Here is a 13,675-nt window from a genome sequence, read left to right as displayed (position 1 = left end):
AAAAAATGAATGAATGTATATGTTACCCATTGTAATATAAGTTGGGTTTATACCAGGAAATAACATAGTAAGGAAATAGCATAATCATATTACAACAAATAAAATCACATGACTTATCAAGAGATAGATTTTTTAATAGATTTTATTTATTTTTTACTAAAGTATTTTATTAATGGGTACATGATTTAGGCATAAAGAATGTGATCATAAATAGATTAGAGGAACAGAGGATAGTCTCCTGTGGAGGAGGAAGGAATTTATGACCAGAGGAGAACTAGAGATCATTATTGATCACAAAATAGAAGATTTTGATTACATCAAACTAAAAAGTTTCTGTACAAACAATACTAATTCAAACAAGATTAGAAGGGAAGTAACAAATTGGGAAAATATTTTTATAGTTAAAGGTTCTGATAAAGATCTCATTTCCAAAATATATAGAGGATTGATCCGAATTTATAAGAAATCAAACCATTCTCCAATTGATAAATGGTCAAAGGATATGAACAGACAATTCTCAGATAATGAAATTGAAACTATATCCACTCATATGAAAGAGTGTTCCAAATCACTACTGATCAGAGAAATGCAAATTAAGACAACTCTGAGATACCACTATACACCTGTCAGATTGGCTAAGATGACAGGAACAAATAATGATGAATGTTGGAGGGGATATGGGAAAACTGGGACACTGATACATTGTTGGTGGAGTTGTGAAAGAATCCAGCCATTTTGGAGAACAATCTGGAACTATGCCCAAAAAGTTATCAAACTGTGCATACCCTTTGATCCAGCAGTACTACTACTGGGCCTATATCCCAAAGAAATACTAAAGATGGGAAAGGGACCTGTATGTGCAAGAATGTTTGTGGCAGCTCTTTTCGTAGTGGCTAGAAACTGGAAGATGAATGGATGTCCATCAATTGGAGAATGGTTGGGTAAATTATGGTATATGAAGGCTATGGAATATTATTGCTCTGTAAGAAATGACCAGCAGGATGAATTCAGAAAGGCTTGGAGAGACTTAAATCAACTGATGCTGAGTGAAATGAGCAGAACCAGAAGATCACTGTACACTTCAACAACAATACTGTATGAGGACGTATTCTTTTTTTTTTTTTTTTTTTTTTTTTATATATATATATATATATTTTATAATATTATCCCTTGTATTCATTTTTCCAAATTACCCCCCCTCCCTCTATTCCCTCCCCCCGACGACAGGCAATACCATACATTTTACATGTGTTACAATATAGTCTAGGTACAATACATGTGTGCGAATATCATTTTCTTGTTGCACAATAAACATTAGAATCCGAAGGTACATGCAACCTGGGCAGACAGATATTAGTGCTAACAATTTTCATTCCCCTCCCAGTGTTTCTTCTCTGGGTGCAGCTACCCCTGTCCATCATTGATCAACTGGAAGTGAGTTGGATCTTCTTTATGTTGAAGATTTCCACTTCCATCAGAATACATCTCCATACAGTATTGTTGTTGAAGTGTACAGTGATCTTCTGGTTCTGCTCATTTCACTCAGCATCAGTTGATTTAAGTCTCTCCAGGCCTCTCTATATTCCTCCTGCTGGTCATTTCTTACCGAGCAATAATATTCCATAACCTTCATATACCACAATTTACCCAACCATTCTCCAACCGATGGACATCCATTCATCTTCCAGTTTCTAGCTACAACAAAAAGAGCTGCCACAAACATTTTGGCACATATATGTCTCTTTCCGCTCTTTAGTATTTCTTTGGGATATAATCCCAGTAGTAGCGCTGCTGGGTCAAAGGGTATGCACAGTTTGATAACTTTTTGGGCATAATTCCAGATTGCTCTCCAGAATGGCTGGATTCTTTCACAACTCCACCAGCAATGTATTAGTGTCCCAATTTCCCCACATCCCCTCCAACATTTGTCATTATTTGTTCCTGTCATCTTAGCCAATCTGACAGGTGTGTAGTGGTATCTCAGAGTGGTCTTAATTTGCATTTCTCTGATCAGTAGTGATTTGGAACACTCTTTCATGTGAGTGGATATAGTTTCAATTTCTTCCTCTGAGAATTGTCTGTTCATATCCTTTGACCATTTATCAATTGGAGAATGGTTCGGTTTCTTATAAATTATGGTCAGTTCTCTATATATTTTGGAAATGAGACCTTTGTCAGAACCTTTGTTTTTAAAAATATTTTCCCAATTTGTTACTTCCCTTCTAATCTTGTTTGCATTAGTATTATTTGTACAGAAACTTTTTAGTTTGATGTAATCAAAATCTTCTATTTTGTGATCAATAATGATCTCTAGTTCTCCTCTGGTCATAAATTCCTTCCTCATGAGGACGTATTCTGATGGAAGTGGAAATCTTCAACATGAAGATCCAACTCACTTCCAGCTGATCAATATTAGACAGAAACAACTACACCCAGAGAAGGAACACTGGGAATTGAATGTAAAATATTAGCACTACCGTCTATCTACCCAGGTTACTTATACCTTCGGAATCTAATACTTAATGTGTAACAAGAAAATGGGATTTCCACACATATATTATATCTAGATTATACTGTAACACATGTAAAATGTATGAGATTGCCTATCTAGGGGAGGGATTAGAGGGAGGGAGGGGAAAATCTGGAAAAATGAATACAAGGAATAATGTTATAAAAAAATTACTCATGCATATATACTGTCAAAAATGTATAATTATAAAATTAATAAAATTTAAAAGAGGGAAAAAAATAAAGTATTTTATTTTAAAGTTATTTATTTATGTATCTGATATACATCTGATAATTTGACAGCATTGATTCTTGCATAGTCTTGTGTTTCAGATTTTCTCCTCCTTCCCCCCACCCCCTCCCTTAGATGGCAAACAATTCAATATATGATGTTAAACATGTTAAAACATATGTTAAATCCAATATATATAAACATATTTACACAATTCTCTTGTTGCACAAGAGAAATCAGAACAAAAAGTAAATGAGTAAGAAAATAAAATGCAAGCAAATAATAACAAAAAGAGTGAGAATGCTATGTTGTGATCTACATTCAGTTTCCATAATCCTCTCTCTGGGCGTAAATGGCTCTCTTCATCCAAGATCATTGGAACTGGCATCAATTATCTTATTGTTGGAAAGAGTCATGTTCATCAGAATTGATGGTCATATAATATTGATATTATCGTGTACAATGATCTCTTGGTTCTACTCATTTCCCTTAGCCTCAGTTCATGTAAGTCTCTCCAGACTCTCTAAAAACATCCTCCTGATTATTTCCTATATAACAATAATATTTCATGATATTCATATACCATAACTTATTCAGCCATTCTCCACCTGATGGGCATCCACTCAGTTTCCAGTTTCTTACCATTATGAAAAGGGCTGCCACAAACATTTTTACACATGTGGATCTCTTTCCTTCCTTTAAGATCTCTTTGGGATATAGGCCCAATAGTAACACTGCTGGGTAATAGGGTATGCACAGTGTGATAACTTTTTGAACATAGTTCCAAATTGCTCTCCAGAATTGCTAGATAAGTTCACAACTCTACCAACAATGTATTAGTTTTCCTACATCCCCTCCAACATTTATCCTTATCTTTTCCTGTCATCTTAGCCAATCTGAGAAGTGTGTAGTTGTATCTCAGAGTTGTCTTAATTTGTATTTCTCTGATTAATAGTGATTTAGAGCACCTTAAAAGATAGATTTGAAAATTATAGAGCTTATGTGTTTTTTGAAGCATTAAGAAGTCTATGAATAAAAGCATTTTTCATAAATGTGGTCAATCATATTTGTCTAAAACCAAGAGCTAACATTGTTGATATTAGAAAAACACTGGAAACTTTTCCAATAAGATCAAGCAGATAACAAGAAAACCCATGATCAGCATTATTATTTGACATAGTACATAAGATGCTAGGTATAAGATTAAAATAAATAAATAAACAAAAACCAAATGAATAAGTGAAGGATCAAATGTTGATTAGGAAGAAGCACTATCACTATTTTCAAATCATGTGTTTTCTTAGAAAATCAAGTAAGATTGATTGAGACAATCTTATAAAAAAATCCACAAAATCCCCACTTCTCTATATTGCTCATGGGAACAGAACACAAAAAGAAAAGTATCATTTAATATAATAACTAGGTAGTATCAAGATAGGGAAATAAACTGTAAACCAATATTCCTAGAGAATATTGATGCAAAAAATTTGAACAAAATGTTAGAACAAAGGGACTATAGTAACACATCACAAAACCACAGTGATTCATTCCCTCCCAGCCTCACTCTCCTTGAACTCAGACTTACAGAGAAAAAGACTAAAAGATCTGAGAATATTAGCAATAGTGGAGCATTCTAACAGAGGAAGAGACTATGCACCAAGATAAGAAAAGGTCACAGATTCTGTATAGAGTAGCCCTAAACTTGTGCAATATTCAGCAATAGATGCCAGTTGGAGATTCTTTTTTTTTTTTTAATTTTTTTATTATAGCTTTTTATTTACAAGATATATGCATTGGTAATTTTTCAGCATTGACAGTTGCAAAACCTTTTGTTTAAATTTTTCCCCTCCTTCCCCCACCCTCTCCCCCAGATGGCAGGTAGACCAATACATGTTAAATATGTTAAAGTATAAGTTAAATACAATATATGTATACACGTCAATTGGAGATTCTTTTATTTGCAAGTCTGGGGCTAGATGAAATAAGAGATTCTTTTTCTTAACTACTATCTAGCCAAGATCTCCCATTTCATCCAGGACCATCTTCTGTTATCTTGAACAACAACTTGCCACTGGACCCAGATGGCTCTGGAGGGAAATTGAGGCAGGTGACCTTGCAAAATTCTCCCTCACTTGAATCCAAGTCACTTACATGTCATGGCATCACCTTCCTGATAAAATGTTCCTCTTCAACAATGAGGACAAACAACAACCTATTTACTATTCAATTCCAAGGCACAGATCCAGAGTGAACTAAGAGAGGGACTTGCATCTAAAAGAGGCATTCTTGAATGAACTCCTAAGTTCAGAAGCAAATACTGGTTCAGATCAGAGGAGTAGAGGAGGAATCTCAACTCCAGTCTCCAGCTCAGTTTGAAGCTATAATAGAGTAAGTAGGGGAGAATTCTGAAACAGAAGGGTGGTTCTGTCACTCTGAACTAGCAGAGCTTTCCAGTTGATTAATAGTCATAGAGTCCAGCAGCAGTCTGCTAGAACTCAAAACAGGGCAAGCCATAGCAACAATTTATCGCTCAGACCCAAACCCAGGTCATGAACTTGCAGATCTCAGACTACTGTAAGAGCATTAAAAACCTGTACATTTGCAACTTAATGATTCTTGTTGCCTCTTCTCAATCTTCCTTCTAGTTTAATTGTTTCTGACAGTAGATATCTTTTACTTTCTCCTATTAAAAAAAAGAAACAGAAAAACCTTTTGACTTCCTGTTATTCCATGGAATCATTGAATTTTGTTTACTTCATTTTATTTTTTTCAGAAGTATGCTACTTAGGTACTTTTTCTATCTATTCTTTTTTAATATTTTAGTCCCTCAAATTACATGTCAAAACAATTTAACATTTAAAAAAATTTTCAATTCTAAATTATATCCTTTCTCCTTTCCTCTATTCCCTTCCCAAGGCAATAAACAATCCAATATCAGTTATACATGTGCATTCATGCAAAACATTTCCATGTTACTCATTTTGTACAAGAAGACTCTTCTGCCCCACCCCCCAAAAAGAATAAAAGTGAAAAATAGTAAGTGTCAATTTATATTCAGACAATGTCACTTGTTTCTCTTGAAGTAGGTAGCATACTTCATCATGAGTGTTTTGGGATTGTCCTGAATCACTGTACTGCTAAGAACAGATAAATCATTCACAGTTCTTCATTGTACAATAGTGTTATTACTGTGTACAGTGTTCGTTTGATTCTGTTGATTGTTCTTTGCATCCATTCATGTAAGGCTTTCTAGGTTTTTCTGAAATCATCCTCCTTGTCATTTCTTACGGCACAATAATATTCTACCATAATTATATTCTACACCTTGTTTAGCCATTCCTCAATTGATGGGCATCCGTTCGATTACTAATTCTTAGCCACCACAAAAAAAGCTGCCATAAATATTTTTGTACAAATAGATCCTTCTGCACTGTCCCCTTTTTTGGATATCTAGACCTAACAATGGTATTATTGGATTAAAGGATCTGCACAGTTTTATAGCTCTTTGAGCATACTTCCAAATTTCTCTCTAGAATGGTTGGATCAATTCATAACTCCACCAACAGTGCTTTATTGTATCAGTTTTCCCATCCCCCAACATTTGTCATTTTCCTTTTTTGACATATTAGCCAATCTGAAGTGAGATGATAACTCAAAGTTGTTTTAGTATGCATTTCTTTATTCCGTAGTGATTTGGAACATTTTTTTACTTTCTGTTCTAAGCCAATTATTTATTCTTTTTTTTTTCTCATAAGCTCATTTTACTTCTTAATTTCTTGCTGTATTTATTCATGTCACTCTTGGCATTCTTTTGTCCAATCCACTTTTTTCTTCTCTGAGATTCTGCTTATAGCTATTCTAGGCTTATTCTATTCAAGTTAACTTTCTTGGTTTCTCTTAAGCCATAGTATTTCTTCACTATTGCTCTTGTGGCATAATTCCATATTGCTCTCTAGAATGATTGGATCAGTTCACAATCAGTTCAATCAACAATGTATTAATGCCCCAGTTTTTCCACATCCCCTTCAACATTTATTATCTTTTCCTATCACCTTAGCCAATTTGAGAGGTGTATAAGTGGTATCTAAGAGTTGTTTTAATTTGCATTTCTCTAATCAATAGTGATTTAGAGCATTTTTATGTAACTAGAATTGGTTTTAATTTATCCGAAAATTGTTTGTTCATATTATTTGACCATTTATCAATTGGAGAATAAATCTGAGATTCCTGAGAAGGGATTCTGCAAAGGAAGCCAACATATATTTTTATAAATAAGTGTTATATCTATCAGTATTCTGGCCACAGACACTTTCAGGGACCTAAAGCCTGTAGCTCTCTACTAAGGTGAGAAGTACTAACCAGAGCTCTTAGTAGGTTTACTCTGAACAATAACACTCTAAAGGAGCCTAAAAGCCACTGTGCTGAGATTCAAGATGATCTAGTGAAGCCTGGAGCCTGTAGCTTTGAAAGGAAAATGCTCTATAAAGGCTTGAAACATAACTTCACAGAAATTACAAGGAGAGTTCCAGGCAATGACCAATCAAGATTCCAGAAATCTGATGTTTAGTCATGCTTCACATTTCTTAACAAAGAAGGGATAAATAAGAGATACATTAATGTGTGAATTTAATTTATTTTACTTGGATATATGTGTTACAAGGAAGGGTATTTATTTTTACTTGGGGGACATTAGAAGGAAATAAGAGAGCAGAGATATTTATTCCAAAAATAAAAAAAGGAAAAGGATGAAACATTTTTAAATGCACAGAGAAGTACATAAGGAAGCTGAGAGAGATACAAATAGGACAATTGTGGAATTTATTGTTAGTGCTATTTATACACTTTAAAATTTATATAGATATATACACATGAATTAGAGTTTCACAGGCTTATACACAATTCTCTTTTTCTCTTTGTTTTATATGGAGATGATAATGTTTACTGATATTAGTCAATCAAGTTCATAAGAATAAAAAATATTTTTTTTTAAAATGAAGTAGGTAGAACCAGGGACACAAGGAAAAATGACTACAACAAAATAAATGGAAGAACAATAACAACAACAAAATCAGGATGCTGTATAATTATGATGATGAAAATTGACCTTTAAGAAGAAATACACAGCTGTGGGAATATGGATATGCAACACTGCATACATTGTCAAATTTGGATATTATGTTGGTTGATTTAGAGTTGTTTAGAACAGAGGCAACTGGTAACAGAATGGATAGAGTGCTAGGCCTGGCACCAGGAAGACCTGAGTTCAAATTGGGTCTCAGACACTTGTTAGCTGTATGACCCTGAAGAAGTCATATAACTTTAGTTTTGCTTCAATTTCTTCAACAGTAAAATGTGGGTAATAATAGCACCTACTTCCTAGAGTTGTTGTAAGAATCAGATTTTTTTTTTTTAACGCTTAGCATAATATCTGACAGATAGTAGGTGCAATATAAATGCTTATTCTCTTCCCCCTCTCAATTTTGCTGAATTTTTTCTCTTTTTTTATTCTTCATAATAGGGAATACAATCTGTGGAAAGGGATATATGGGGAAGTAAAAGTGATACAAAAACAAAAATGAACAAAAATTAAAAAAAATACTTTGATGAGGAGGTTAAGAATATGGTTTTAAGAGGTAGGTATATTTACTGAGATTGCTTACAAGTTGAGGAGAGAGACCTTAGAGCTGTAGAACCAAGTTTTCCCAAAAAAATGTTGTGATTGCATTAAATCATCATCCATCTTAAAAGGAAAAAAGGAGAGTCTATATACAAAATGTACTTATTACAATGAAAATTTTTTTGGAAGAAAGCTTTGATATGCTGGAGTTAGGGGGTGCTGTAAATATCCAAGTTTATATGCAATGCAAATGCTATTGGAGAAATTAGCAATTCACCAAGAAAGTTTCCCAGCTTTCTTCTTTAGTTCATCAAGTGCCCCATCTTTGATGATTTTTGGTAAGTTTTCTTTGTTTTCCTGGAGTTTCTAGGATGGCAACTTATGGAAAATTCAAGTGTTAAATGTTGCTTCCACTTCCAGATCTGTAATTTGGAAATTGTAAATGCTACATTACTTGAGAGGATCAAAAAGTGAGAATTGAGAGAGAAATGAGAGTTCAGCTCATACTTGGTCCCTTCTCACAATTATGGCCCTTGACTTTCATAATCTTGTCTTGATTCTAAAAAAAAAACTTCCCCCTTCATGGGTTCATCTATGATATTCTGGACTTATTCTCTCAACCAGCATGCACACTAGCATGTTGGCTTCTCAGAAAATAGGTAGTTATTTCTTCCCCTTAGGGAGGTTCTAAGGGTAATCTTGAGGGACTATGGGGTCCTTTTAATGCTATTGGTTCAAGCCCTCTTTCTAATATGTTCTCTTCCAATATCATTGCCAGTGATTGGTGCCTCAATATCAGTTAATTGATTACTATCTCTTAGATATCACCAATTAGTAATTAACTTCAATTAGTTTTTAGAAAAGAAGATATAGTATGAAGAGATGTATAACATCTTCAAGGTCCAGAATACATATCTCTCCTCTTGTCTTCTTAGTACCTGAGGATAATGGGTTTAAATTTAAGTGGTTTCTACTAACCATTCATCCTCACCTTCCAGGTGAAGCATAGCTGACGATGAGTTATTCATTTGCTACAGAACACAGACTCTCAGCTATTAATTCTGTCCAAGGCTCCTGGACTAGGTCTTTTAGTTTACTCCCTAGGATATACTCATTGAGTACACCTCTGATGGCTCTTGCAATCTGTTGAAATATACAGGATTCTAGCCTTGTTTATTGTAAAGGGCTAGAACTGAGCAAATGCACTTGGATAATGGAGCATGTGAGACTAATTGCCAATTGGACGGTTCTCTATTAACTTGTTTGAAGGTTGACCCTCCCCAGCTATTCTGTGCTAACTTGATTGGTGGGACAAAGAGGGGGAAGTGACATGTGTGGGGGGAGTAGGAGGAGGAAGAGGAAATTGAGCCACTCTCTCCTGTGCGTTGGGAGGGAGGGAGAGGTGTGTGGAGATTGCTAGGTCTAGTCCCCTGACCTTGACCGTAAAAGATCAAGAATAAAGATGTTTAAGACAATTCTCAGAGGAAGAAATTGAAACTATATCCACTCACATGAAAGATTGTTCCAAATCACTACTGATCAGAGAAATGCAAATTAAGACCACTCTGAGATACCACTACACACCTGTCAGATTGGCTAAGATGACAGGAACAAATAATGACAAATGTTGGAGGGGATGTGGGGAAATTGGGACACTAATACATTGCTGGTGGAGTTGTGAAAGAATCCAGCCATTCTGGAGAGCAATCTGGAATTATGCCCAAAAAGTTATCAAACTGTGCATACCCTTTGACCCAGCAGTGCTACTACTGGGATTATATCCCAAAGAAATACTAAAGAGCGGAAAGAGACATATATGTGCCAAAATGTTTGTGGCAGCTCTTTTTGTTGTAGCTAGAAACTGGAAGATGAATGGATGTCCATCAGTTGGAGAATGGTTGGGTAAATTGTGGTATATGAAGGTTATGGAATATTATTGCTCGGTAAGAAATGACCAGCAGGAGGAATACAGAGAGGGTTGGAGAGACTTAAATCAACTGATGCTGAGTGAAATGAGCAGAACCAGAAGATCACTGTACACTTCAACAACAATACTGTACGAGGATGTATTCTGATGGAAGTGGAAATCTTCAACATAAAGAAGATCCAACTCACTTCCAGTTGATCAATGATGGACAGAGGTAGATACACCCAGAGAAGAAACACTGGGAGGGGAATGTAAATTGTTAGCACTAATATCTGTCTGCCCAGGTTGCATGTACCTTCGGATTCTAATGTTTATTGTGCAACAAGAAAATGATATTCACACACATGTATTGTACTTAGACTATATTGTAACACATGTAAAATGTATGGTATTGCCTGTCGTCGGGGGGAGGGAATAGAAGGAGGGGGGGTAATTTGGAAAAATGAATACAAGGGATAATATTATAAAATATATATATATATAATAAAAAAAAAAAAAGAATAAAGATGTTTAGTGATCCTGACTCCGGCTGATTTCTGGGAAGACAGAGTTCCAGCAGTCCATCCTCTATATTTAATTACCTAAAAACCGGAAAGAGTATTTAACATGAGAAAAACAAACAAACAAAAAAAACTGTGTTCAAGGCCACATAGCAAGTCTCAGTAAAGAAATAAGCATCTGATTTGCCATTTGCAGGCATTTTTCTCTTGATAGCCACAGGAGGGAAAGGGTACAATTAATACCTTTCACAAGCACACTCAATTATGTCTCCACAGCCAATTAAAGGCATTTCTTGCACCTTCTTTTACACATATAAAAACAAAAGGCATCAATTTTTTTCAATGACCTAAATTTCTGATTAAAGTCTAAATTCTCCTGGTAAGAGAGTCTTGGTTATCTAAAAAGCATACTATATATTCAGTAAACAGTTTAGCATTCTCCCAGTATTAACATTTGTAGTGTCTTGTATCAATTGCTAGGACAAGTCTTAAAAATACCCATCCAGTATCATGAATCTACAATTCAATATTCATTCTAAACAGAATAAAAGGACCCCATTCAAAGTCTAAAATGCACCTTTAGACTCTCTGGGAACCACCCTGTGTAAAGCATATGAAATTGGCTTCAAAGAGCAGTTGAACTTCAGTATGCATACATTACTAAAATATAGGAAGTAAACTGCTGAGCACAATCTAAAATTGTTTGCTCTAAAATTGTTAACAATGTGCCTCTTTGAAAGCTGCAATATCTTCAATCAGAATCTCTTAGAGAATATGTACTATACCCTGTTTTGTTAATAAAACAAAAGGATCTTTGAGCTTACTTTTTTAAGCTGACAGTTCTAGGCTGGTTTGCAACATTTTGCACTTAAATGTTAAAACCAGAAATAACTCTAGATTATCTTCAGAATGCATAAAAGCTACTTGATTGTTTCTCAGAGTTCCTGTGAAAATCTTGAGGTTGCAAGAAGTATCAAAATGTGATTCTAATCTGATTCTAAACACTAACTCATGGCTTGTTTCCTAACAGTTCCAAAAAATAGGTCAGATGACTGACTCCTTTTCCTTCTGACTCATTTCCCTGCTCCCTAATGTTTATAGGGTACAGGATGGTGTCACTCTGTCAATATGGGACCTGAAAGCTGAGTGCTCTATGTCTAGAAAAATGTTTCTTTTAATGCCTATCACTTAAAATGACTGTTAGTCAACAAGAATTTATCAAGTTCCAAAAAAGGCAAAAAAACAAAAATAAAAACAAAACCCCATCATCCTGCCCTCAAGAATTCACATTAATTTGTGGGAGACAACATACAAACAAAATACATATATACAAAATACATACAGAATTTAGGGAAAGTAATCACTGGTGGAAGGCATAATAGTGTGGGAAGAAGGAGGTTAGGGAAAGACCCAAAAAGGTGAAAGTAGGATTTCAGTTGACTTAAAGAAAGCCAAAGAAGCGTAGAGGAGGATGTAAGGAGGGAGAGTATTCCAGTGTTGAAATGAAAAAATCATTCCCTTCCTATTATTCTTACTCTTTAATTCCTATCTAGCTCAGTTTTAGTGTTCTCCAATCCCTTTCTATCTCTTTTCCATTGGGCCATCTAGAAATACTTAACTTAAACTTTTTTTATCCTTACTCTTGCCCTCATGTTTGAGGACTATGACATACATATTTGTTTCACTTGAAATACAATTGATTTCTAGATCATCAACTTCATGAATTCCCAGGATTTTTTTTTTTTAATCATCCTCAGTAAAGAGCAGGGATGTCCAAACAGTTGCCTTCTTCCCATGTACATTGGAAAAAATGATTAGAATTCCAAATATCTGGGTTTTTTGATGGGCTGCTCTGCTTAATAGGGTATCAAATTTCTTAGGGGAAATATTTCTCCTTTTGTTTTTGCTATACTTTCTCAGTAACAAAGCAAATTAATGTAATTGCCTAAATAATAATGGAGCATTTGGGGAAGTCAATGTTATGAATTCTATGTGAAATCATTTTCTTTTTTTGAAAAACAAATGTAATAAATTCTACATATTACTTTCAACTATACTGCTTGTCTAAGCTTCTTTCTATGTCTTTCTGTTCTTAAACATGCATTTAAAAATGTTCCAGTAGTGCTCTTTTTTTGGAGCATCAATATTAATAATCCTCTGAATACCCAACAATCCCCAAATTATGAAGACAGATGGCAGAAATATAACAAATAAGCATAGTCAAGCAATCAAATCATATAATGGCCATGTCTTAAAATGTATGTCTTTGAACCCTATGCTTTGGAGGCATTACAAAATACTAAGGAGCCTATCTGCCAAGATAAACCAAGGGACTATATGAACACAGTTACAAAACATGTTTGTTTGTTTGTTTGTTTGTTTTTGCATAAATACAGATCTGGACAATTGGAGAAATACTATTGCTCATAGATAGGCTGAAACAATATAATAAAAATGATAATTCTACCAAAATGAATTTACTTAATCAGTGCCATACCAATCAAACTACTAAAAATTTTTTTTCACTTTTTCTTTTTTTTTTTTTTTACTCCTATGCCATCCTCTCTCACCCTCAACATAACTAGTATAGAAATATATTTTTAATGACTTCATATGTATAGTTGATATCATCTTGTTTGCCTTCTCACTAGACAGAGGGAATTTAGAATTCAAAATTTTAAAAACTGAATGTTAAAATTTATTTAAAAGACCATAGTGAAGCAATTAATTCTTTTCTTAGCTTATAAATTCTGCAAATTTTTGTCTTCTCAAATCAGTCAGGCTCTGTTGATGTTGCAAATTTGCTATAATTTATTTTGTAGCTCATCTTAGTTTTACTAAGTGCCTCTGAGTAATCTTAAAATGATGTAAACCAGTTTGTAGTTCTGAAG

Source organism: Sminthopsis crassicaudata, chromosome 1 (assembly GCF_048593235.1).
Source record: "Sminthopsis crassicaudata isolate SCR6 chromosome 1, ASM4859323v1, whole genome shotgun sequence".
Classification (NCBI taxonomy): domain Eukaryota; kingdom Metazoa; phylum Chordata; class Mammalia; order Dasyuromorphia; family Dasyuridae; genus Sminthopsis; species Sminthopsis crassicaudata.
This window is presented reverse-complemented; position numbering follows the sequence as displayed.